Source organism: Lemur catta, chromosome 5 (genome assembly GCF_020740605.2).
Source record: "Lemur catta isolate mLemCat1 chromosome 5, mLemCat1.pri, whole genome shotgun sequence".
NCBI classification, from domain to species: Eukaryota; Metazoa; Chordata; class Mammalia; order Primates; family Lemuridae; genus Lemur; species Lemur catta.
This window is the reverse complement of record NC_059132.1, coordinates 101,679,821-101,703,560: the sequence shown is the minus strand read 5'-3', so window position 1 is coordinate 101,703,560 and position 23,740 is coordinate 101,679,821. Positions and strand designations below refer to the sequence as shown.

General features: G+C 43.4%; 1 long non-coding RNA gene across 2 annotated transcripts; it reads right to left on the bottom strand.

Moving 5' to 3' along the window:
- Positions 1 to 16,129: 16,129 nt before the first annotated feature.
- LOC123638649 lies at positions 16,130 to 22,053 on the bottom strand. 2 transcript variants are annotated; one of them, XR_006735418.1, is made up of 4 exons: positions 21,286 to 22,053; positions 18,381 to 18,461; positions 16,541 to 16,662; positions 16,130 to 16,154 (listed from the first exon to the last, which is right to left on the bottom strand). It is a non-coding gene; the product is annotated as an uncharacterized LOC123638649 (long non-coding RNA). The 2 variants fall into 2 exon arrangements; XR_006735417.1 differs by lacking the exon at positions 16,130 to 16,154 and having other exon boundaries at positions 16,351 to 16,662.
- Between the last annotated feature and the right edge of the window lie 1,687 nt (positions 22,054 to 23,740).

Below are 23,740 nucleotides of genomic sequence, written 5' to 3'. Positions count from 1 at the left end.
GCCCAGCAAGCACTGGGCTCCCTCCGACAGTGGAGCACGCTGTGGTGAGGGTGCAGTCCTGGAACAAGGCCTGAAGCCGGCCTGCGTCCAGCAGGAACAGTGTGAGCAGGACAGCTAAGGGCAAGGCAGAGGCACACGCAAGGCACCTCGGTGTTTTATTAAGAAAATAGAACAAAAACTTCAAGTGTAATTTAAAAAGGTAAATATAAGTAAAAAAATGAAACTTATTGACTTCTATTAATTTAATCCACATTTTTAGAATTAAATTGTCAATACTAATTATAACAACAAGAACATCAACCAATAAGATTCTATATATGCTTCGCGTGGCCCCAGGGTCAAAACTAGAGTGAGTTAAATACAACTTTCATGGCAGTTAATATGTTAACTTTGCTGTTTGTATTAGTGTCCTAATGCTACCGTCACAAGTTACCATAAGCTTAGTGGCTTAAAGCAACACAAATATGTTATCTTACAGTCAGTCTGAAGATTGGAAGCCCCAGCAGGTCGTGCTGGACTAAAATCGAGGTTCAGGCAGGGCTGCGTTCCTTCCTGCCCTTCCCAGCTTCCAGAGACTGCGTCCATTCCTTGGCTCATGGCGCCATCCTTCTTCCAAATACAAGAGTAGCCAGCCAAGTCTTTTTCACATTGCATGACTCTGACTCTCTTGCCTACCTTTTTCACCTGGAAGGACCCCTGTGATTACATTGAGCCCACCTGGATAATCGAGGCTCATCTCCCCAGCTCAGATCTTTACCTTAATCACATCTTCAAAATCCCTTTTGTCACATAGGGTAACATGTTCACAGGTTCCCATTAGGACATGGACAATCTAGGGGTGTCATCATTCTGCCTACCACCCATAGTCATTTACCTTTCCAAGCGTTCATGCCTTGGCAGCCCCAATAGATTGGAAGCTTGTTCGGCAACGGGGAGGGACTGCCTCTTTGGTTTTCTGTTTCCCACAGCAATTGCCCACTTCAGATATTCAGAAGGTATTTTTCAATTGATTTTCTTCCCTGGCTCTTGATTTGAATAACATAGAGGTGTATTTCCAGGTATGGGTTGTGTTGGGGCAACTGTGGTATCTTACCTTCATGCTAGTCATTGGGATACAAAGATGATTCAGTATTGCCCCAATTTTCGATAAATTCGCCTTGCAAAATGTTCCAGATGACCAGTCGGCATCCAGGGAATAGGCTCTTTGACACATGAATAACCCACACAGCTAAAGATAAAAATAGCTCTTCCTCCTCCTCCTCCTCCTCTCCTTCCTCCTCCTTCTCTTCTTCCTCCTCCTCCTTCCCGCTTTCTTCCTCCCTTTCTGATTAAAATATAAATAAATAAAGTGATACTGGGTCAAGTGTGATTTACAGAGCAAAGAGACAACTGGAACGGATGGAGAAGGCACCAGGGAGGAAGAGAGTCAACGTGGGCTTGTTCTCTCAATTTTGAAGGTGGTCATGGGAAAACCAGAGTCATAGGGAGGAGTCACAGTGCAGTGCATAAGGACGTGATGGTATGACAGTGAGAGCCCAGAAGACAGCAAAGTGCATTTATGCCTAAATATACCAGAAGGGCAAAGGAGCGTTTACCTTATTTGAAGTGACACAAATAATGCTGGGTATGGTGGCTCCTAGCACTTTGGGAGGCCGAAGCAGGAGGATCCCTTCATCCCAAGAATTCGAGACCAGCCTGAGAAACACAGTGAGACCCCCGTCTCTACAAAAAATATTTTTTTAATTAGCGGGCCACTCTTGCCATCTAAATTCCAAACACACAGGCTCCATGAGCATAAATAAGATGATTGTTTTAAGCCACTAAATTTTGGGGTAACTTATGCAGCAAAAGTATCTGGGGCACCAGGTATGAGCAGTATACATACTTTCACTGAATTTATTGTGTAGCAAGTTCTACTGAATCAAGGATGTGGTTATTATATCCACTACGTTAGCAGAGAAACTAACTCCTAAGGCAATTAGAGGACAATCAGTGGCTTCTCCAGAGTCTCGGATAACGTGATGAATGAGAAGAAACGTGACAAGGATCAATGCTAAGACAGCTGTTTTATTTGAAGCAAGAAAAAAAATATTTTCTGGGAGTGGCAGCGTGTGGGTGCCGGACACCACTGAGCACAGGCGCCTCCCCCACCGCACGCGGTGCCCTCGGGGTGCGTCGCCCCAGGGGAGGGCGGACCCCACCCAGCCCAGGCAGGAGAGGCCCCCGCAGGAGGAAGGCAGCAACGAGGCTTATGGGGCAGGCAGGGATCTCCGGGCAGAGCCCTTTCTGTTGCTTCTTATAGAAGCCTTTTTACTGCCACACTGCAGGTGACCCACGCACATGCGCATGCGCGCACACTGCGCAGCTGACGGCGGACAGCACTTCCGGGTGACTGGGGAAAGGCATTGTTGCGGGCAAGAAGGGAAGTGCACGCGTCCGGTGAGTTTTGCCTTCTGTGGCTAAAATGTGAGGAACTTGGCAAACGTCCCGGTCCAAGGAGTCTGTGGGGCAGGCTGATGAAAGGACAGCAACCGCCACCAAAGTTACCCAAGGGAAAGGGCTTCCTTATCCAGGGACCCCTCCTGATAGGGGAGGGGTTGAAACGGAAAAAAGAAAACAGTCGATCGTGTAATATTATCTGGCCAGTTAGGTAGTCTGGAGATGTTATGTAAGACATTTAGGAATCCCAGTGATTACTAGTAGGATTTTTTTTTTTTCTTTGCTTAGGACATCTAAGCTATTTTGCACAAACTAGGATGGGAATAAAATGTCCTTCATGATTCTTTCCCAATTAAATGAACTCATCAAGAAATATTAATAATTACTGAGTAGGTAACTCCCAAAATGTTTATTTGAATAAAGACATTCCAAGAAAGAACGTTTACAATTTTGTAGTACACGGATGTTTCTTTCTGTATTGGCTGGGGCTTATTCTGCATTATAAATTCACTCAGCCTTCAAGGCTCCAGACTTCAGTTTTAAATATCAGGCTTTCTTCTTCTTGTCCTGAAAGGCGTAAACATGTACTGAATGTGGCCTTAAGGCACCTTGGTCTTACTTAGTGTGATCACCTACCAGACGCCCTAATTGGTCACTATAGAGCCAAATCTCCATCACACCTGGGCCGATATCCTGGGAAAAGTCCATCACAAATCATCTCGTCTTAAGGCAATATAGCTGCGATCGCACATAAACCCCCATACCTCAATGGCAAAGCACAGCTGGAATTCATTTCCCACTTGTGCAGTGCCCCGCTGGCACAAGGCGAAGAAACGGGAAGCTCCGCACAATCCTGTGGTGCTCTGGATGACAGAAGCTATGCCACCCCTTAGGCACAGCCACCCAGCCAAAAGACAGGACAGCGAGAGCAAAGCGGCAGCTTTGTTTATGTTTATGTTTATGTTTATGTTGAGGAGTTTATGGGCCAGGCCCGGCAGCATCATGCATCACTTCTGCCCTCCTTCCAGTAGCTGGAACCTGGCCCAAAGTAGACGCAAGTGTTTCTGGAGGATGTCATCGCTGGCTGGACAGCCACTTCCCAGCAACACAGAAGGGGAGCAGAGTTCTCTTGTGAACAGCCAACCCTTTGGCCGCATGTTCACACTGTGGATTCTACCCATCCCTCAGCCTGTGGGATCACACCACAGAGGATCCACTCCAGCCAGTCCCAGCAGTGGGAACCACAAGTTCATGCTTCCCGGTCGTGTGTGTCCTCCATTACTTTGCAGCAGTGCCATGGAGCTGGGAGATGGTGCTTCCTGTGGGGACATGGCAAAGACGATGAGGCTATGCTGATCCAGCTCACACTCCTAGCACAACAGTGTCATGACCTTTCTTGTTTCCACTGCTCATTCACCCAAGGAGGCCTACACATGCGGGAGGTCCTCACGGAAGAGAAGCGTGTTCCTCCGGTCCTCAGTGACAAATGGTCACATTAGCATGTGCAGTGCCCCAGCATGTGCAGCTTCGCAACTTTGGGAAGCCAACATCAGGTGTCAAGATTTGCTGTGCACCTAGGCTAGGCCCCGGCTGGGATTTCACTTAGTAATAAATTCTAGCTGTCCTTTTTCTTCTGTGAGTAGCTGCTAATGATATAACATCTGGATTCAGTGCTGAGGGGAAGCAGGCTTGTTCAGAGACCTGTTCATTTATGTAATGAATTGTGCTGCCCTGTGGCCCCATCACCCTTCTGCTATGTGACTCTAGATTATTTTTAAGTAATGGCAATATAAACTACCATGTATCATTATCCCATTATGCCAGGCACTGTGCAAAGTACAGTAAAATTTTTAGATCTATAATAGTAACAATAGCTCTGCGAGATAGACATTATCGTTTTCATTCTAAAATGTGGTATCTCAGCAAGGTTAAGTAGCTCATTAAGGTAAATGAGGAGTGGCCCAGCTGAGACTCAAGTCCAGGCACTATGTAACTCTAAAATCTGCTCTCCTTCCCCCGTGCCCCATCATGAGTACCACCAGCCCCCTAGAGTAAACGCTTAGCACAGACAAGGCAAACACCAACCCATTCATCCTTGCCTAGTAGGACTCATCCAAGTAAGGATTCTCAGAATGCTCGGGGCCAGCATGATACATTTGCCTTGAACCCCCATGTGCAAGAAGTTTGAAGAAAACATATTCATTGAAAAATAAGTGTTCATTGCACACAACCATGCATATCAGCAACATATAATCTGTGGCCACACCCACCCTTCTTCAGCCATGCTGGGGTAAGATGCAGAGATACAACAGGTGCTTTGGATTCTTGTAAGTGTTTGTGTCATCATCAGTACAAGGCCCCACTTCCCTTTACCTCACTTATCTGTTTCTTCACAGTGAACAATCCGGGGTGTCCCTCCTCTTTCTCCAGAGATGTTATAAAGGCAGCATTGATTCAGAGAGTAGCCAACTGGGCACTAAGACAGCCTTTTTGCTGAGCCACAGAACATTTTAAAAGATAGTTACTACAACCAAGAATCCCTATCACGTAGCAGCACCTTCTCCAGTGAAACGTTTTTGTGTGTGCCTCTGAAGACTTCAAGCACAGGCAGAGCATTTTGGTGTTGGAGACCACAACAAAGGAAAGCACATTGCACGTTGCCTCACTGCCATTATTAAAATAATGACTTCATTTACCGGGATACTTAATATTGCCAGGTACCATGCTGAATGTTTTATACACATTGTCTTATTGAATCTTCACAGTGATCCCACAAAGACTATAATAATGTTTTCATTTTACAAAAAAAAAAACAAAGCCAAACTAAGAGATTAAGTAAACACATGCCAAATGATAGCAAAAGACATGAGCCCAGATTTGTCTGAATTTCTCTAAAGCCCAGGCTCCTTTCTCTGTACCAGACACCTGGAGATTCCAGAGCCGTTTGCAAAGAATGCCAGCCAGAAGGAAACTCCGGCAGAGAGCAGGAAGCCTGTCCAGCGCTACGTGGCAGCGTTGCTGTTGTGCAGTTACAGGAAAGGGAACGCGGTGTTCTGAAATTTCACAAGGACTGCAAACAAGACAAATGGAATCTCTCAGAATTGGTGCTAATCCCTCGCTGGAGGTGGATTCCAGAAAAAGCCTTTTTTGTAGCATTTGACTCGGTAGCTTGGCCCCAAAACTACTTAAAGAAAGTAGTGAGAGCAATGGCTGTTTTGTGAGTGTGTGTGCATAAAAGGTAGCTTATCCCTTCTTATGCCAATGGTTTCCTTGTTTATATGAGATCACAAATGCTCACTGAGCTATTTAAGAATTCCAAGGAAGCCTGGGATGAACTTTTATAAAGAGAATTCCAAAGCTGACATTTGTTGATAAAAGCAGTTTCTCAAGGTTTGACAGCATGGCCTTGGCCCTTCACAGCGGATCCCAATGCCAGCCGTTTAACCACGTACGGGGGCAGCAGTGGGATGAAATTGTAGGAAGGACCCCTGCCAGCATGTCCCCTGATACACAATAAATAAATAGACCGAGGTCATGAACCAAGTACTTTGGATGAAAACACTCACATATAAAAATACACATATATTTTGTAATACTTTATTTGTTACCAAGGCTTTAGGAACTTATAGACACAAATGAGTTCATGAGATGTGCTACTTATTCAGTGCTTGCAATTCGTCCAGTGCTACGTATACTATCTTACTTACTCCTCACACCTTGTGACTTTGTAGAGAAAAGGATTCTCATGTCTGTTCTACAGATGAGGAAATTGAAATTCAGGTAGGTTAAGTCCACAGAAGCAGTAAGTGGCTGAGCTCAGATTCATACCCAGATCTCTGTTTCCAAAGATAGGCTCCTTATCACTTCTCTGAATAGCAGCCTTGACATTTTCTGGCACAACTGTACAACTGCCCATCTGAGAAACTGCAGGACTTTAGCATCTCCTTGAAGTTCCTATTCCTCTGAGGTATCTGAGGAATCCTTGGGAGTAGGGAGAAAAAGATTTTTATTTGTACATAGGGGTTGTTTGTTTATTTACACATCGTTCAAAGCCTACCACCCACTGTGGGACGGAGCACAGGATTCCACTGATCCTAAAGCCAGTTTTTTGAGCTTCAAGAACTTGCCCATAATTTCTCATACATCACAGGATTCTGAGCTTTCATTGGATCCCTCCACATCCCTCATGACCTCGAAGCTTTCCATTTTCCAGACTTAAAGATACTACTGCGAAAAAGTAAAAATGTGGCAGCCCCTGTTCTCAGTTCGAAGCTCCTCCCTCCACTGGTCACACTAGTTTCTATCTCTGCTCCCCTAACTTCATGGGCAAGCCAGTAGCATTTTGGGAGTGGGGACCAGTTGATTTTTTGTGAGGCAGGGCTGCCCTTTTTCTATTTTCTTCTCCCTTCCCCATGGTCCCCACAGGCCTTGATTCCTTGCAACGCATGTCCCAAGCTGTGGCAGGAAACGCAGGGGACATTATGTCAGATGCTGGGTCTGGGCTTCTTGGTCTCTTCTCCTCCTTCCCCTCACCATCCTGCACCGCTCTGCCGACTCTCAGGGTCTTGCAGGGTCTTTCCACAGTTGAGTATTACCCTTCAGTGTCTGAAAGATTTTGATGACACCACAGACTTGGAAAACTCACTGAACAATTCTCTTCCCTGTTACTTCTGAAAATGTGACTCGGAACCAACTGCTAGTGTTCCTGGTTCCCAAGAGACTGAATCATCAATGTTTCTTTGTCATCAATGCCTGGAATGGTTTAAAGGCAGGAAGGAAGTGTTATCGCCCTTGTTTCCAAACCCAGGCTAACTGCTGTTGTAACAGGCTTCTTTAAAGTCCAAGAACCCACAGCCATCGTCTTCCCCTTTATCTCCATATCCGCCTTCCGCCCCCTCCCCGCTAAGGAGCACATGGGGCCTGACTTCCTGTCGGGGTGGCCTCTCCGCGTCACAGCTCGGTCAGCCTCGCAGCTTCCGGAGAGCAGCTGCAAAGGAAGCCTGGCGTAAACCTTCCGCCCTGGTCAGTAGCCTGAGAAGAGAATAGATGAGAAGCCAGGCTGCCTTGTCTCAGGGCAGGTCCTCGGCGTGGAAAAGTAGAAGAGAAACTGATAGAAATTCCGGGCAGGTGTGAGTGGATTGAAGAAGAGAGAGACAGGAGTGGATTCAGGATTTGTGGGACCCCAAAGCTTATACAATTTGAGGTGCCCTCTTTAAGGAAAAGAATGTAAGATTATAAATGTAAAATTAAGTGTGAATGTTAACATTTAGAATTAGAAAAGAACAAGACAATAAATAAAGTTTTAAAAACCGGCAAATAGCACAAACATCGTGAAGTCTAGAATATTAAGATTTTCCATTAATTAGCTGCTTAAAACGTCTCTGTTGGCCGGACGCGGTGGCTCACGCCTGTAATCCTAGCCCTCTGGGAGGCCGAGGCGGGTGGATCGCTCGAGGTCAGGAGTTCGAGACCAGCCTGAGCGAGACCCCGTCTCTACTAAAAATAGAAAGAAATTATCTGGCCAACTAAAAATATATATAGAAAAAAACAATTAGCTGGGCATGGTGGCGCATGCCTGTAGTCCCAGCTACTCAGGAGGCTGAGGCAGGAGGATCGCTTAAGCCCAGGAGTTTGAGGTTGCTGTGAGCGAGGCTGACGCCATGGCACTCACTCTAGCCCGGGCAACAAAGTGAGACTCTGTCTCAAAAAAAAAAAAACAAAAAACAAAAAACATCTCTATCATACTTTTCCCATACATTTATTAGCTACCTATTTTATAGTATCATTTTTTAATAAAGAGAATATAAATATTCTTTATTTATAGAGACTTCTCTAACATGTTCGGTCAAAATTTATTTTTTATTGTGGAGAAGTTTGGAAAAGTTTATTTTGGCTTCACAAGTTATTCTTGATAATGTCATATAAATATTTGAGTTGTCAAGTTTGGGGAGAACTCTGTGGTCTTTCTTTCATATCAGAGTTGTGATAGATGTATTCATTGTTTGTAGTATTGTTACAGGTTTGTGTCAATAAACATAGAAAGTCTGAGAAATTCCATTTCATGCAATTCCTGTCAAAAACTAAAAAATAAACATGGTGCCTATAAGGTGCCTATAAGCTCTGAGACTGTGTGCTCTGCATTACCAAGGCTATTCCTAACCAGGGAGAACTGCAATTTGAACAGGCACCGTTGAGAACCAAATCCTCCACTTACAGATTTGTACAGCGATAACTGGAAGGATTACCCACGGACTCGTTTCTGGCCCCACATATTTTAAACGTTCTCCCTCCGCTCCCCACGTGCTCCCAGTGCTGGTGTAAACTGCCATGTGTCCTCTGACTCTGCACATTTATGTCTTGACACAGGGAAATTCAACCCCGTGGGCTCAGTGAGTATCCTGGAAGTCATTCCCCATCAGGATGGCTACTCATAACTCAGCTCTATGTGAAATTGTTTCAAAATCACATAAATATATCCCGTTTAGTTAGGGTTACTAACTAAATATATCTCCAACTTAAACTCCATTAAAGCAAGTACAAAAAACACCCAGGGCTACTCCCAACACCAACATGAGGAAAATAGAAACAAAGAGGAAGTCAGAGCCATCTTAACTTGCTGTTTAAGTGTCTTACTTTGCAAATTTTGTAATACAAACATATGACCATTTGAACACATTCTAAGGACCTTCCCAGAGAGCCCTAGAAGAGCCTCAAGCAAGTCAGGGACCCTGTAGCTTAAGGTCAACAGCTTCATGATAAATCCTTCTGAGCACAGTCACATTTCAAGGACAGAATAGCTGCAGGTGACATCCCTCTCTTCATCACTGCTAGGCACTAAATGAGCCCCCCCACCCCTGCCAAAGAACTTCAAGATTTACATTCCGCCTAAGTTATTTCTCAGGAGGGAGGGAAAAAACCCTAAAATTTAGTTTCGCCACCGACCAGGCCATGCATACTTGCATGACGTGCACCTAGCAGAAGTGGGTGATCGTTTCCAGTCCTCACAAGGCACTGTATGAACGAGGGCAGCCTGAATGCCGCTGCAGTTTGCTGCACATTATGCATTACAGCGCTGAAGCACAGGGAACAATATGGAGCACAAGTCGGGGTGAAGAAGACTCAGGCCCACTTGAGGTTATCGTTGGAGCAGATTGGAGTGGAGAACAGTCACAGAGGCTCGGGTAGGGGACTGGACTAGGAGATGTGCCTCCTGTCACAGGAGTCGGCGATATATTAGACACACAGTGCCTTCAGCCAGGATGAGCAGTGCAGGCTGCCCTGGGTGAGCGCGCCTATCTGCATGCTGCAGGATCGGGAGAGCTGACCCGTGACCACGGCCAGACAGAGGAAGGCCTGTGCTGCCTGTGACAGCCAAGAGGACCAGAGGGCTTCAAACACTTACAGAAGACCCTAGAAACTCCTAGACTCCTATGGGGGGGAGTCAGAGCTGTCCACATCTGTGACTACTAGTGTGTAGGCTCTTATTTCAACCCAACTGCCCATAACTGCCACCACCACCAGCAATGGTGTAACCCAGAAAAACGCTTAAGTCTGGAGCTCTGTTGGAAGTTTATTTACAGACTTGTCTCCCAGCAGGACTATAATATAAGTTCCTTGGGTCAGGATCATGCTACATTCATATTGGTATCCCCCAGGAACTCTTCTAGTGCCTGCTGTATATAATAGATGCTCGATCTACGTTTACTGAAAGAACAAAGGGCAGGAAGTTTCAGGACATGGTCACTGTAAAACCAGGCTCATCATACTCCCACTGAGTGATTGATTCCTGGCTACACACTAGTTTGTGCCACCCAGTCTGCTCTGCTGCAGGGCTGAGGTGCTCCACAAAGGCTGACACATGGGAGAGCAGCTGCCCCGACCCCGACAGTCACCCTGGAACACCTGAGCACTCGGGACTCACCATCTGGTGACCTAGGCAGTCTCTTTGGTTAAGGAGCTGGGTGTGGAAAGTTTGCGAAGCAGGTAAGAGAACCAAGGAGAGGAGGGAGGGGCCCGGAAATCTGAATGTCATAGGCTCTGTTTATTTCTTCTAGACATGGGTGCAATCCAATATAGAGATAAGGGTGGACTGCACAATCTCCTCTCCAGTTCCTGGATTTCATGAACAATGTATCAAAGGAGAAGAAATGGTTTGGGGTTTTGTTGGTAGGCTTGGCCACACACTTCCAGTTTCATCTATCAATATAAGTTTCAGGAGACCCAGCTGTAAGAGTTCTGTTTCTCCTCCTCCTTCTCCTCCTCCCCCTCCTCCTCTTCCTCCATCTTCTTTGTCTTTTTAGAGACAGGGTCTCATTCTTTTGCCCAGGCTGGAGTGCGGTGGCATCATCATAGCTCACTGTAGCCTCAAACTCCTGGGCTCAAGCAATCCTCCTGCCTCAGCCTCCCAAGTACCCAGGACTATAGGTGCATGCCACTATGCCTGGCTAATTTTTTTTTTTTTTTGTAGTGACAGAGTCTCGCTATGTTCCCCAGGCTGGTCTCAAACTGTTGGGCTCAAGTGATCTTCCCTCCTTGGCCTCCCAAAGTTCTGGGATTATAGGCATGAGCCACAGCACCTGCCCCCGTATTTTCAATTCAATATCTTCTCCCCATGAAGCCAGGAATCACAAAGGAAGTTCTCTTGGTGGCTGGCTAGGTGGAGAACTAGCATTTAAGTGAACTGACATAAATTCTTGTTGATTTATTTCATATGAATTCAACAAGTGTTTATAAGCAATAGCCATGCACACAGCTCAATGCATCATGGGACTTTTTAAAAGGTCTAGGCTAGCAGGGCCTTCCACTAACTACTTAGAAAAATGGAGCAGTGCCAGTTTGGGAAAATACAGAAAAAATACTAGACAGGGTCTGATCACAAACCTCCATGAGTGGCCCAGTCACTGGGGAAGAGAGAAGGGAGATTGCTGTGGGCCAGGGGGCATGAGCCCGACCGGAAGAGCTGTGCAGGGTAGGGGGGCGGGAGGGGGAAGACATTCCAAACAGGTGGGATGGCACAAGGAAAGGCCAGGAGCCAGCACAGTTAAAACCTCCAAAATGTTTCTGTTATAAATAGGAACCAAAAGGAAGTAACATTGAATGAGTTGGTTGGAAACAGGTAAAATGTTCTCCGGAAGAGTGTGTACTTGATCATGTCAAGGAGGAAAAATTTTTCCTCTATCCTGTATGTTCAGTGGCTGGAGGCCTGCGAATTTAACTGACACAAGACAAGAGAAAAGCTATTGCAAGAATTACTAACATGTGATGAAAAAAAAAAAACGAGAAAAGGAATAAAATATAAATTTAATTGACACAAGACATTAATAGGAGAAAAGGAAGAAAATATAAATTTGTTTAGATTTTTACATGCACAGGAGTTCACAGAGAAGAAGTAAGACTCAAAGAAGTGGTTAGACTCAGGGACTTAGATTATCATTTTCACAAAGGAAAGGGGTTTTGGCTTCAAGGGAGAGGGACTAGGAAATATTGGAGGAAACTAATTCTGTATTTTCCCAAATTGGCTCTGTTCCATTTTTCTAACTAGATAGTTAGTAGAAGGCTCTGCTATCCTAGAACTTTTAAAAAGTCTCTTGATGCATTGAGCTGTGTGCATGGCTATTGCTTATCAACACTTGTTTAATTCACATAAAATAAATCAACAGGAATTTATGTCAGTTCACTTAAATGTTAGTTCTCTACCTAGCCAGCCACCAAGAGAACTTCCTTTGTGATTCCTGGCTTCATGGGGAGAAGACAAGGGAAGATAAGGGTTCCTTTAGTAAAGCTTGTGTGTACAGACTCATCTCAGTGCCGATTCCTTGTCTCCTCTTCCTGGTACGGGAGTGGGGTTACATCTTCACAAAGGGAATGTTATGCCCTGCTTTTAGGCAGGAAAGGACCAAACAGAGAACTTTAACTGCATCTGCTGATTTTCAGTTCCTTTCAGCCCAAAATAAACCTTATGCCCAAGTGGCATATTTTGGGGTGGCATATTCTGGACCCCTTCAATCATGTAGGCTAGTATTTGCCGAAATGCTCTCATGGAATTCTAGCCTTGTTATCTTTACTTGCCCATGGGGAAAAAAGAGTTCTAGGCTACCTACCCATCAGGTAATTCACTCTGTGCATGAACACAGTCAAAACTGTTAGTAGTCGTGCAGTAAAGAAATCTGTTTAACTTGGTTTAAAGCCCTATTAAACATAAAAAGATGAACATCATTAGTAATTAGGGAAGTGCGAATTAAAAACACAACATTCTTATTAAAAAAATAATAAACCTTGCAATACCAGGTGTTAACAAGAATGCCAAGCAACCAGACCTCTCCTACATTGCTGGTTGGAGTGCTGTGGGGAGGCCAGCAGGAAAATCATGGTAAACAAGAGTAAGGTTTGTTATGCATGTTTCAGGCAGTGCCTTCTCCATTGATAAGCATCTCTAGTAATTTAGAGTCATCCTTCTTGTCCAGATACGGAGAGGGAGACACTCCTACAAATGCAGATTTCCTATATAGATGTAAATTTCCCCTACAAAAGGGTACCTTCTAATCTGTTTTCAGATTAGAACTCTTGTGTCTGCAGTTTCCCAAAATACTCAGCTCAAAATAATCAATATGCCAAAGAGGCATATTTTGGGGTGGCATATTGTGGTCCCCTATAGTGGAGGACCTCACTGAGAAATTGAAATTTGAGCAAAAACTTGAAGGAGATGAGGAAGAAAGCCATATGGCTATCTGAGGGTTTGGGCAAAGGGAACGGCAGGTGCAAAGGCCCTGAGGCAGGTACACACCTGACTTCTCCAAATGAAAATCCCTGGACAGGGAGTTGGACACCTGGGAGCTAGTGCTTGTTCTGCAGACCATTTCTTCCACAGGAGCCCATTTTCCTTACCTGTCCAATGAAAGCATTGAGCAAGAAGGGGACCAAGATCTCTTCCAGCACAAACCTTGGATTCTAAATGCTCGAACTCACTGCCTCCTCTTCCTTTGAGACTGCCACTTGCTTTTCTGCCCATATGACCCACTTGTGCTCACAAACCCAAGATTCACCCTTTCTCCATCCACTGCACATAGGTTAGAGGAGCCTGGCCTTTGCTGACGTTTCTATCGCTTGCTACAGCGATTCCATCTCAGCAGCATCTTCTCTAAAGAGATCCGCAATCTTGGTTATCTAAAATCCTCTCCATCCCTCCACCCCTCAGTGGCTAGCTCAAGCAGCCCGACAGACATTCTACATCCCCAATTCTAAGGTGTCATCGATTGTAAGATGCTCTATCAATTTAATAGCAGCCTTTCTGTGGGAGAAAGAAAAGGAAGAGAAGGAAGAGAGATGAGAAGGAAAGGAGGGAGGGAGGACAGGAGAGGAAGAGATAGAAAAACAGAGAAAGGGAGTGGGGGGGAGCTAAACTTCCTGTGCATATTCTTAAATGACTTCAGTATTCATTTATGCATGCAATTATATGCTGCTTTCTTTCATACAAAGTTTAACTCTAGCCTATTTCATAATCAGATGCTAAATATTCTTCCCAATCATCCTGGACACCCACAGTTATTCCCAGCCTTGTGGAGACATGCCACTTTCCAGCCATGCTTATGAGATTGGCTCTTCAGCACACTTAAGACTGACAATGTAATTTGAGGGCATCATTGAGAATCCTAGTGCTTTGTTGGCATTTCCTCTTCGGTTAAACTTATAATTTTGTTTTTCCTTTTTTAAAGATAAACATTAAGCAGCTTCTTCTGAAAATCACTAGACACTTCTGATAGATTTTGGAAACTGATTAACAGTGTTTTGTTAGGTTTTTTTTTTTTATGATGCATGAAGTATTCACACCAGTTCCCCCTCACTTTGAAAACTGTATAATTTACTCTGTGCAATGGGCAATGCGTAATGCCGGGCATGTGCCAGGCAATCTTGACGCATACGTGGTGACTTTTGTCTCAATACAGTAAAGCAGTGTAATCTTCGTGAAGACATGTTCAGTGAAAATCAGGGACATGAATTTCAGTTAACAACGTATGGTGCCACCAATGCAAATAACAAAACAGAAGTGACAAAATGGGTGAACAGATACTTCTACGGAGCTGGCTGAGATCGTGTGGCCACCAGCAATGCCAACCATGTCAGCACCTCGCTCCTCTGCCCGGCTGCTGGCAACATTTTTTGACAAGGCATACATGACACACCCAACGTCATAAATGTTAACATGTGAGAAAATACAATGAGTCTTAAACTGGAGGAAATACTGCAGTTTTCAAACATCATAAGACCCTGGGGATTCCAGTTAGCCTGCGTGGCTGGAGCTGTGTCCACCAGTCAGAAAGTTGTATCTCCCTCTTCCCCTTCTGCCCTCCCAGCTCCCCTCCAACTCCAATCCTGGAGATAAGAGAGTTCAAATCACAGCTTGGAAGGAAAAGCAATCCAAAAAGGAAGAAGACAGTAGTTAAGTTATTTTAAGCTTCCTGCCTGAACTGCCATTAGGCCTATTTCTTCTAGCTCAGACTTCATTTTCGGAAGGCTCACGGGCACATGCCCATTCTCACGGCTGTGCTGAGAGATGACGGTTCTCTTTTCTAGGGTCCTGAACGTCATTTGAATTATTAATAGTAAAGACACACGGCTACTGTGAAACACCAACTCGAATCTCATAAAGGAATGAGGAACTAACCCTATCAAAGTATTCTGCAGTTCTGTCTGTTCATGTGTGTGGTGGTTTTACTTTTGGTGGGTTTTCCCCCCTTCTTTTTTATAAAGTTATAAAGCAAACGACCTTTTCATCGTGGTTTACGGTCCTCACACAGAAGCCCCTCCCTTCCTGCTTTACCAGTAAGAGCGTTGCCTTCCTGCTTCTGAAACAATTCCCAGCTAGTCCCTTAAAAGAAAGAGTTAAGTCCCCTGATCTGGAAGTAGGTGACGAGAACCTACGCAGGAGGACAAAGCCAAACCAGGTCAAGATGCAAACGTCTCTGAAAGGAATTTACACGAAGCTCTGGAAAAAAGAGTGGCCTTACAGGGCACAGTCCCCCTCTCACCCACAGCCAGCTCCAGGGTGACAGTGAGCATGCCGTGTGCATGTCCCCCGTGGCCAGATGACCTGCACATGTACTGGGACCCTATCACCAGGCAAACAGGACCCCAAGGCTCCTGCTCCTCAGCCCTCACCCTCCCTGCCCCAGCCGCACTATTTGGGGGCAGCAAAGAGCAACATCTCTGTTGGGACAGCTAGAAACCCCTTCCTCTCATTTCTGACCATGAAATCCTCCACACGTACCCTTCTCTCAGCACTGGGTCCTTTTATGGGGAAAAGCCTCATTTTCCACATTGCTGAATGTCTCTGCATGGCACACGGGAGGCCTGGGCTGTTCACCCACTGTCAGTCCCGTCAGCACTGGTGGTCCTTTGCCGGGAGCCACTACTGAAATTAAAAATACAAAGCAAAACAAACAAAAAAAACGCATTTGGAAGAGCAGATGTCTGATCCAAATAAAAAGTCTTCACAGGGACATGTAAATGTACCCTTTGTAACTGCTCGTGTTGAATAGCTCTCTTCCAGCACAGTCTTCTTAAAATAATTACTCACTTTTTGAAATAGATGCTGGTATTGCTTTAGCAGATTTTGTCCACCGGTTTTCTTACGGTCAGTGATATCACCACAGCCCCTGTTGGATGGCAAATGTCATGCCTTCAAACATTTGTGCAAATTACACATTTATCGTTATTTCCTGAGAGTCAAAAAGACAGTCATAAATTTTTCATTAAGCATGCACTTAAAAAAAAACACTTCATTGTTACTGCCAAAATTGCTTATCGTAAAAGAAAAAAGGAATTACTAAATAATAAATAGCTGTGAATATACACCTTATAATGAGTGACAAAACCACTGTAGCATGAACATGTAGTACTTTATATATACTCTATGGACGTGACTGCTCAGCTTTTATTTTCCCCACATATTTCATATGAAACTAACCTATCATTTCTCATATTTCCCACTAACCCTGCTGAACGGCCCTGTGATGCCATTGCATGTCTCACAGGCCATAGCACACAACGCATAGCCCAGCTGCCGGGACACCAAGTGGCCTGAAGGAGCAGAAGCATCAGATACCTCTCCACCCAGACCCGCAGACTTGAAGTTGTCTATCCCTCAATGCTTGTCTCTGAAAGCACATTTTATTTGTAATCATCCAACAGGCTGTGCTTCAAAGGGAGATATTAGTTACGCTGTGTCTGGAAAAGGTTGGGGAAGAGAACAATCATTGAACAACTTTTGGATTTTATCACACATTAAGTGAGAACTGCTTTCCCTGCACATGTATCTCACACTACTAGATAAGGCCATGGCAGAAGCGAGAGTAAAAGCAAAGGTCTCCCAAGCCTATCCAGGTTAATTTAATGCAACCATAAATATGAATATATGATCAGTTTTTCAAAATGATCCATATACATTTGAAAAGAAGATATATCCTCTATCATTAGGGCATCATGTTGAATATGTATTAAGATCTACCTTATTATTAATTACATTATTTAAATAACTATATCTTTGTTTTCCTTCCACTTAACCTGTTATGTACTGAGTGTAGTGTGTTAAAGTCTCCTATTATTAATGTGTTTCTATCTATTTCTATTCTAATCTTGTATAATTTCTCTTTTATATTGGTAGTTGCTATGTTATTTGGCGCATAGATATAATTGTTGTGCATCCACTGTGAATGCTGGTTTTCAGTATTATATAGTACACTTCATTATCTCATTTAAAGCTTTGTGGCATTAATTGTCTGATATAAGAATCACTATCCCACCTTCTTTTTTTTGAGACAGAATCTTGCTCAGTCACCCTGGCTAGAGTGCAGTGGCATCATCATAGCTCACAGCAACCTCAAACTTCTGGGCTCAAGTGATCCTCCTGCCTCAGCCTGCTGAGTAGCTGGGACTACAGGTGTGCGCCATGATGGCTGGCTAATTTTTCTATTTTTAGTAGAGACAGGCCCACCTCCTTATTGTTTTTATTTTTCTGGTATATCTTTGACAGTTTTTTTTATACTTTTGACCTTTTGAATCACTGTGTTTGAGGTGTGTGTATTAAATATTGCATGGGGTCAGGTTTGCCTTGTGGGCCAACTTGAGAATTGACTCATTTTTCAGTGTAACAAGAAAAGAAGATAAACCAGTAAAGCCCATTTCAGTCATTGATATGACTCATATATTTGGTCTCAAGTGTCATGTTACCTTATAATTACTGCATGTCTCATATTTACCATGTTTCCTTCTTTAATTGGCACATTTTATTTGCTGTTTATTTTTTCATTTTTTTGTCATTTCAGATTTTTGTATGTTTTGTTCCAGTAGTTGCCTTTGTATTTATTCCATTTATAGTACCTCTAATCCCCTTTTCTTCTTATGGAACATTTTTCTTTCTGGTATGACCATTTATACTCTTTTCCCTCACCCATTAAATATTTAACTATCAATTCTACTTTTCTACTTTCCTCTTTCTCCTTTCTCCTCTCTGCTTTTTTTGATTGTGTAGTGGTTTTTTTTTTTACTGTTTTTCAAAACATAATATATAATACTACTCTTCAATCCACATCCTCACCCTTGTTTTAGTCATATAATTAAATACATTATATTTTCATTATGCAATAAAATTACATCATAAAATACATTTTCACCACTAGTTCTTTTGCTGTGATTTTTCCAATTATTTCTTCCTTGAATAAAGCTAATCCTCTAGGAGAGTCCTACTGAAAATGTGTACAGTATTCCTTGAGTTATTGCATATCAAAACTGTTTTATTCTAATCTTGATACTTGAAGGACAGCTTGTCTGGATATAAAATCATTGGCTTATACTCTTGCATGTAAATCTCTTAAGAAATCTGCCCCATTATTTACTTGTTTTGTATGTTGCTCATGAGAAGTCTGATGCCAGTTTCATATTCTTACCCTTACAAGTAATCTTTTTGCCTGGAAGCCCTGTAGTGGATTGAATAATGGCCTCCAAAAGATGTGTCCATGTCCAAATCCCTGGAAGAGGCGAATGTTAAACTTATTTGGAAAAACAGTCTCTGTAGATGTCATTAAGTTAAGGATCTTGAGATGGGCCAGGATTATCCAGGTGGGCCTTAGATTCAATGACAAGTATTCTTATAAAAGAAAGGCAGAGGGAGGTAGAATTGGGAGAGACAATGGAGGAAAGACATGGGGTAAAGAGGAAAAGGCCATGGGGAGACAGAGACAGAGATTTGGAGCTATGCATCCACAGCCAAGGAACACTTGACGTCATCTCTCCTGTCAGTGCCATGCAAAAGTGGGTACTGATGGGAGGGAGCCATCATGTCTTATTTCTTTCTCATTTCTGCAACATCCTCCATGTTTCCCTCTTAGTTCCTTCTTTCTCTTCACTGCCAAGTCTCAAAGGGGCACCACCCCTTCTTGGTTGATCTGATTCTCCTTAAGAAGCAATGGTTCCTTGAAGCTGCTACTTCTGGTCCTCCTCACTTTCAAGCCCCTTCCCTCTGTGCTGTGAATGTGTCACTTCATATTGAAGCTTATTCTTTCTGGGGGTGATTTTGTGTATGCTACATCTAAGTTTTCCATGCCTCTTTACTCTTTTATCCTGGAGGTTTTAAGTCTCCTCTCTTCTACTCTGTACCCAGCGTATAGTGGCAAGTGATGGGAGTTCTGTTGGAATGTGGTGTTTATTTCTCTACTTATTGGTGATTTAAAATACGTGATATTCTCTGTATTCTATGAATGCTAAAGGCATGGGCCATGTGTGGTTTTCTTGTGCTCCTGTTGAATTTAAGGGTTGTGTGAAGATGTTCAAATTCAGATGACTGTAATTATTCCGGAAACTCCCTTAGTGTTTCTTAACCTTTTAAAACCCATTTTCTGTCTTCATCGTTATAAAAATCACATACACTATTGTCAGTTTTTATAAAACTGTTTTATAAATATTATAACTACAAATGAATCAAACCAATGAGACAAAGACCCATTTTCTTTCTAGACATACATTATCCCCTCCACAGTTTGGGATGTATAAATATTTTCTTAACTTCTCCTCCAAATCACTGAATTGGCCCACTGTATATTTAGGAAAACTGACCAAGAAAGAACAACTTTGAGACATTTTTTAGCATCATAATATTGGATAAGAATATTTTTCCATAGTTGTTTTGATGCAGAAACATTTTGATACTTCTGAATTTACATCTTTTATAATACCTTTGTTCCCTTTTTTAACTTTTTACTATCTGTTCTTTCCAAGTGGTATAATTTGACTCACACCCAATACCTGTACAATTGTCAATAATCCTATTCTACTTTGCCACTTCTCCTACATTATTTAGTTACATTCTTTTTACTTTGCCAGAACATGTAACATTTACATACTATTAATATTATTCCAATCATGTCCCTTTAGTCTTAGCTATACAATTAAATACATTAAATTTTCATCATCAGCTCATTTGCTGGAGTTTCCCCAGTTATCTTTTGCCAGATGAAGCTCATCCTTTCGGAGGCTCTCTGGAAGGGCATGTGAGTATGGTATTTATTCTCTGTGGGGGCTTCAGTGTGAGTAAAAGGGGCAGCCTCAGAGAAGCACTACTTCTGGAGGAGAATCAGCTACACAGAAAAGGGGGGTACTCCTGGCAGAGTTGGCAGTGAAGAAAAAGATGGAAGCAAGAGAATTTTGAGACCTTTTTTTAAGAAATGAAAGATACATTTTTTAGATCATCATGGTAACTGCACAATGGAAAAAACTGTTTTTATTCTCCAATTGTAATTTGAATGTCCCAGGGCTTCCCAACCTGTAGGTACACATGAGGTCATACTAATATACTAGCTATCCTAACCTTGAAAGCCCAACTTATGGAACCCCAGGAGTTCAGATGTCTTTATGGGCTCAAGTAGCAGTCAGGACGCTGTACCAAGAACAGCTCCTACCCCCATTCAGGTTCTAATTAGCCCCAGCTGGTCACATCCTCAGGCTAGATTCTCTTCCCAGGATCCAGTCTCTACACAATCTTCCACCTCTTTTCCCAGGAGGCTCCTCAGCTGCTCTGTTTATTTGTGCAAACAGATGCCATGGAAGGAGTGTCCCTGCCCTCAGTCCTGGCACAAGTTACACTCTGAAAAATCACCTGCCACACAAGCTCCTCATCCTTTCCATGAGCTAGGGTAAGATTCTAGGATAGGGTAGGAAGATACCAGGAAAGCACAAAGGCTTAATAGTTCAATGCTCTGATTGAGAAATATGTTGAAATATTCTCATTTTCAAAATGGCTGAGTAAAAATGTCATGTATCCCATGAACCTGGTGGGAATTACGATGCAAGCTGGTCCAGAAGGGAAATATAACTGAGTGACTACAATGTGCCCCATACTTTTACACCATTACCTTACTTCTTACAACAACCTTGCAAGTAAGGTGTTAATACCCTGGTTTTACCTATAAAGAAATTGTTTCCCATGGATATTAAGAAATTTGACCAAAGTCATCAACAAGTGAGTGAGACTTGAACCAAGGTTTATCTGATTTCAAAAACGTATACTCTTCCCATTACATAATGTTGCCATCCCATCCATACACACTGGGGAATATGGGATGCAGATGCCGTTCTCTGTATATTCTTACCTGGGTTTTTCACTCCCTTTGGTGTTCTTGGCAGAGTGGTTTCTCGAGGTGTGAAGACAGGCACCCAACACCCATTCTCACCTCCATCTACTGTACCTTCCTCTGCTGCAGAGGCTGGCAATCTAAAACCAAATTTCCCGGTCTTACTTGCAGCCAGGAGTTAGTTCAACCAATTGTGAGTTAGGTTCAACCAAAGATATGCACTTACAGGAGATATGGAAGTCAGAGTGGAGGCAGGAGCCACTTTCCTGCTGATCTGGCTGTGATCCTCGGCAAACACGATTATGGAGACACGGACATTCTGAAGTGGTGCCCCAATGGTTAGCCACTAATTTCATGGGTGTCGAGGGACAGTTAAGGTGGTGGTGGCAGGAACTTCCTGATGAGCAGATTTCAGGTAAAGCAAAGTGTCCTCACAGTCAGTATTTCCGGTGATTTCCAGTGTCCTGAGTTCCTACCTTGACATTGGTGGCAGAGGTGGAAGCACCCAGAAAGCTGGCTCTTCCAGGCCTCCCAACAAAGTTGTAAACACCTGCTGCTCTCTAGTCAATGCCTTTCTGCTTAAAATAGCTACAGTGGTTTTTGTTTCCTGCAACTGAGCCCTGCTGATACGCTGCTTTCCTTCTTTCCCTCTAACTGCTGGTTTCGGCAACCACCACCCTGCAATCGATCTTTCAAGCTCTAAAATGAAAGCTTTGAATATCTCCATCACTTTCTATCTCCCTTATCCAGCTTTATTTTTCTCCCTAGCATTTACTGTCACCCAAAGATTATTTTTATCTGTTGGTTGAGTGTCCACCCTACTAGAATTTAAACTCCATTACAGCAAAGACTTTGTTTTATTCACTTCTGTAACAGCTCTTTAACACTTAGAACAGTACCAGCAAACAGTAGGAATTCAGTAAATAGTGTTGAATGAAGAAAATCTACCTTTCTTAACAAAACACTACACTAAATTAATGCATTAGTAATAGACTCATCAACTATATACCCTCAATAATGTCTCCTCATGAAGCTTTCACCTGGTTTTAAAAAAATCCTCAGAGAACACAAAATGTCATTTCTCCTATGTCTCTCAGTATTAAATTTAGAGCAGCCAACTCCTCCCTGTTTGCCCAAGGCCTTCCCAGTTTTAGCACTGAAAGTCTCACATCCTGGGAACCCCGTCAGTTTTGGGCAAACCAAGATGACTGGTTACCCTAATTAAATTCATGAGCTGCTAAGAAAAGGTACTTGGAATTACATTATTTTAAATCAGTCTTTAAAACTTTGAAATCAAAGTTTAAAAACAAGTCTGTTGAATCAACCTGTGGTTTCCTTCCCATATCACAGCCGTGTTACAGAGGATCCTTGAAACCACCAGGTCAAATTCAATCAATGGCTTTGGGCTATATTTTACATTTTTTTTTAACTAAGATTCCTACTTGCCTGTACCCTGAATATTTTGGAGTTGAGCCTGTGAAATCTCTTCTATATTTCAGAGTTACATTAAAAACATGATACACGAGTTTCCCAGAGAAAAGAAGCTGCAGCAGTAAAGACGAGCTCTAGATCCACAGCATTAGAGAAGTCGTGCTGGGAGACGGAAGAGTGAACTCTAGAGAGAATGTGCATCAACGTGGTTAATTCTAGGAAAGAATAAAGGCTTAGTCATCGTTAACCATAAGAAACACACCCCCATGTAGCTGCTAACATTATCCTGAAACTTCAGGCAGTGTGTCCCAGTATAACGTGTGGATCCAAAACATCAATGCCTTTGAACTGGCGCATTGGAGAGCATTTGGAGAATAAAAGCATCTCAGATACACGACCAGAGTTTCCAGCAGATGGAACATCTTGGGTATCCTCTTTCCCCGATGATTCATGTGGATGTATGTCTGGGTATTCAGACTATAAAACGTTCTTCTCAACCCAAACTGAAACTTAGAGATACTATTGCCTTGGACATTTTTTTGCACCTGCAAAAACAGTTGTGTTTCTAAAATCAACCCTTTTCGCTGCACAGGCTGTTGCATGTGACAGTGGTGTCTCTCCAGCTGCGTACGTAAGGGGTTAACCAAGCGGCGGTTGCACAATCCCAGCACAATGCATTCCACAGAGCCAGTAATCTCTGTCTGAACATGTTTATAAAGCAGATACGGAGCAACTGACCAAACCTCCAAAGGGCAGCTTGCTCAGAGGAACAGAAGTATTCACGCTGCTTTTCTTAGGAAGAAACTTGGTCAGAGGACTCCAGAACATGCTCTTTTCAGACTATGTGAACTCTGAAATGTCCTGTCTTGATCCTTCTACAGCATGACCCGTGTTCTTGGACAGCCTTAACATTTTTGCTAAAACTGTTTATTAGGCCTGACCACTTCCTTCCTTCCAGGCACTATTTTCAGAAGCAGAGACAAAGCGCCTCTGCACCTGTTGTTAGTGTGGCCACAGAAAACCGCTACGAAACCCTCATTTGTCCTCACGGCGGGGCCAGCAATGCCCAAGTCCAGGCAGGGGATGATACCAGAGTCTAGTGGGCCAGGTGGGGCCCAGAGGCCAGGCAGCCTCAGGAGAGAACATCCGAGAATCCACCATCCTCCTGCATCTCCCAACCTGAAGATTCGCACAGCCTGGGCTCTCTTCTTCAAGTCTGCAGCTGGCCACGGGCCTGTCCCTTGACACTG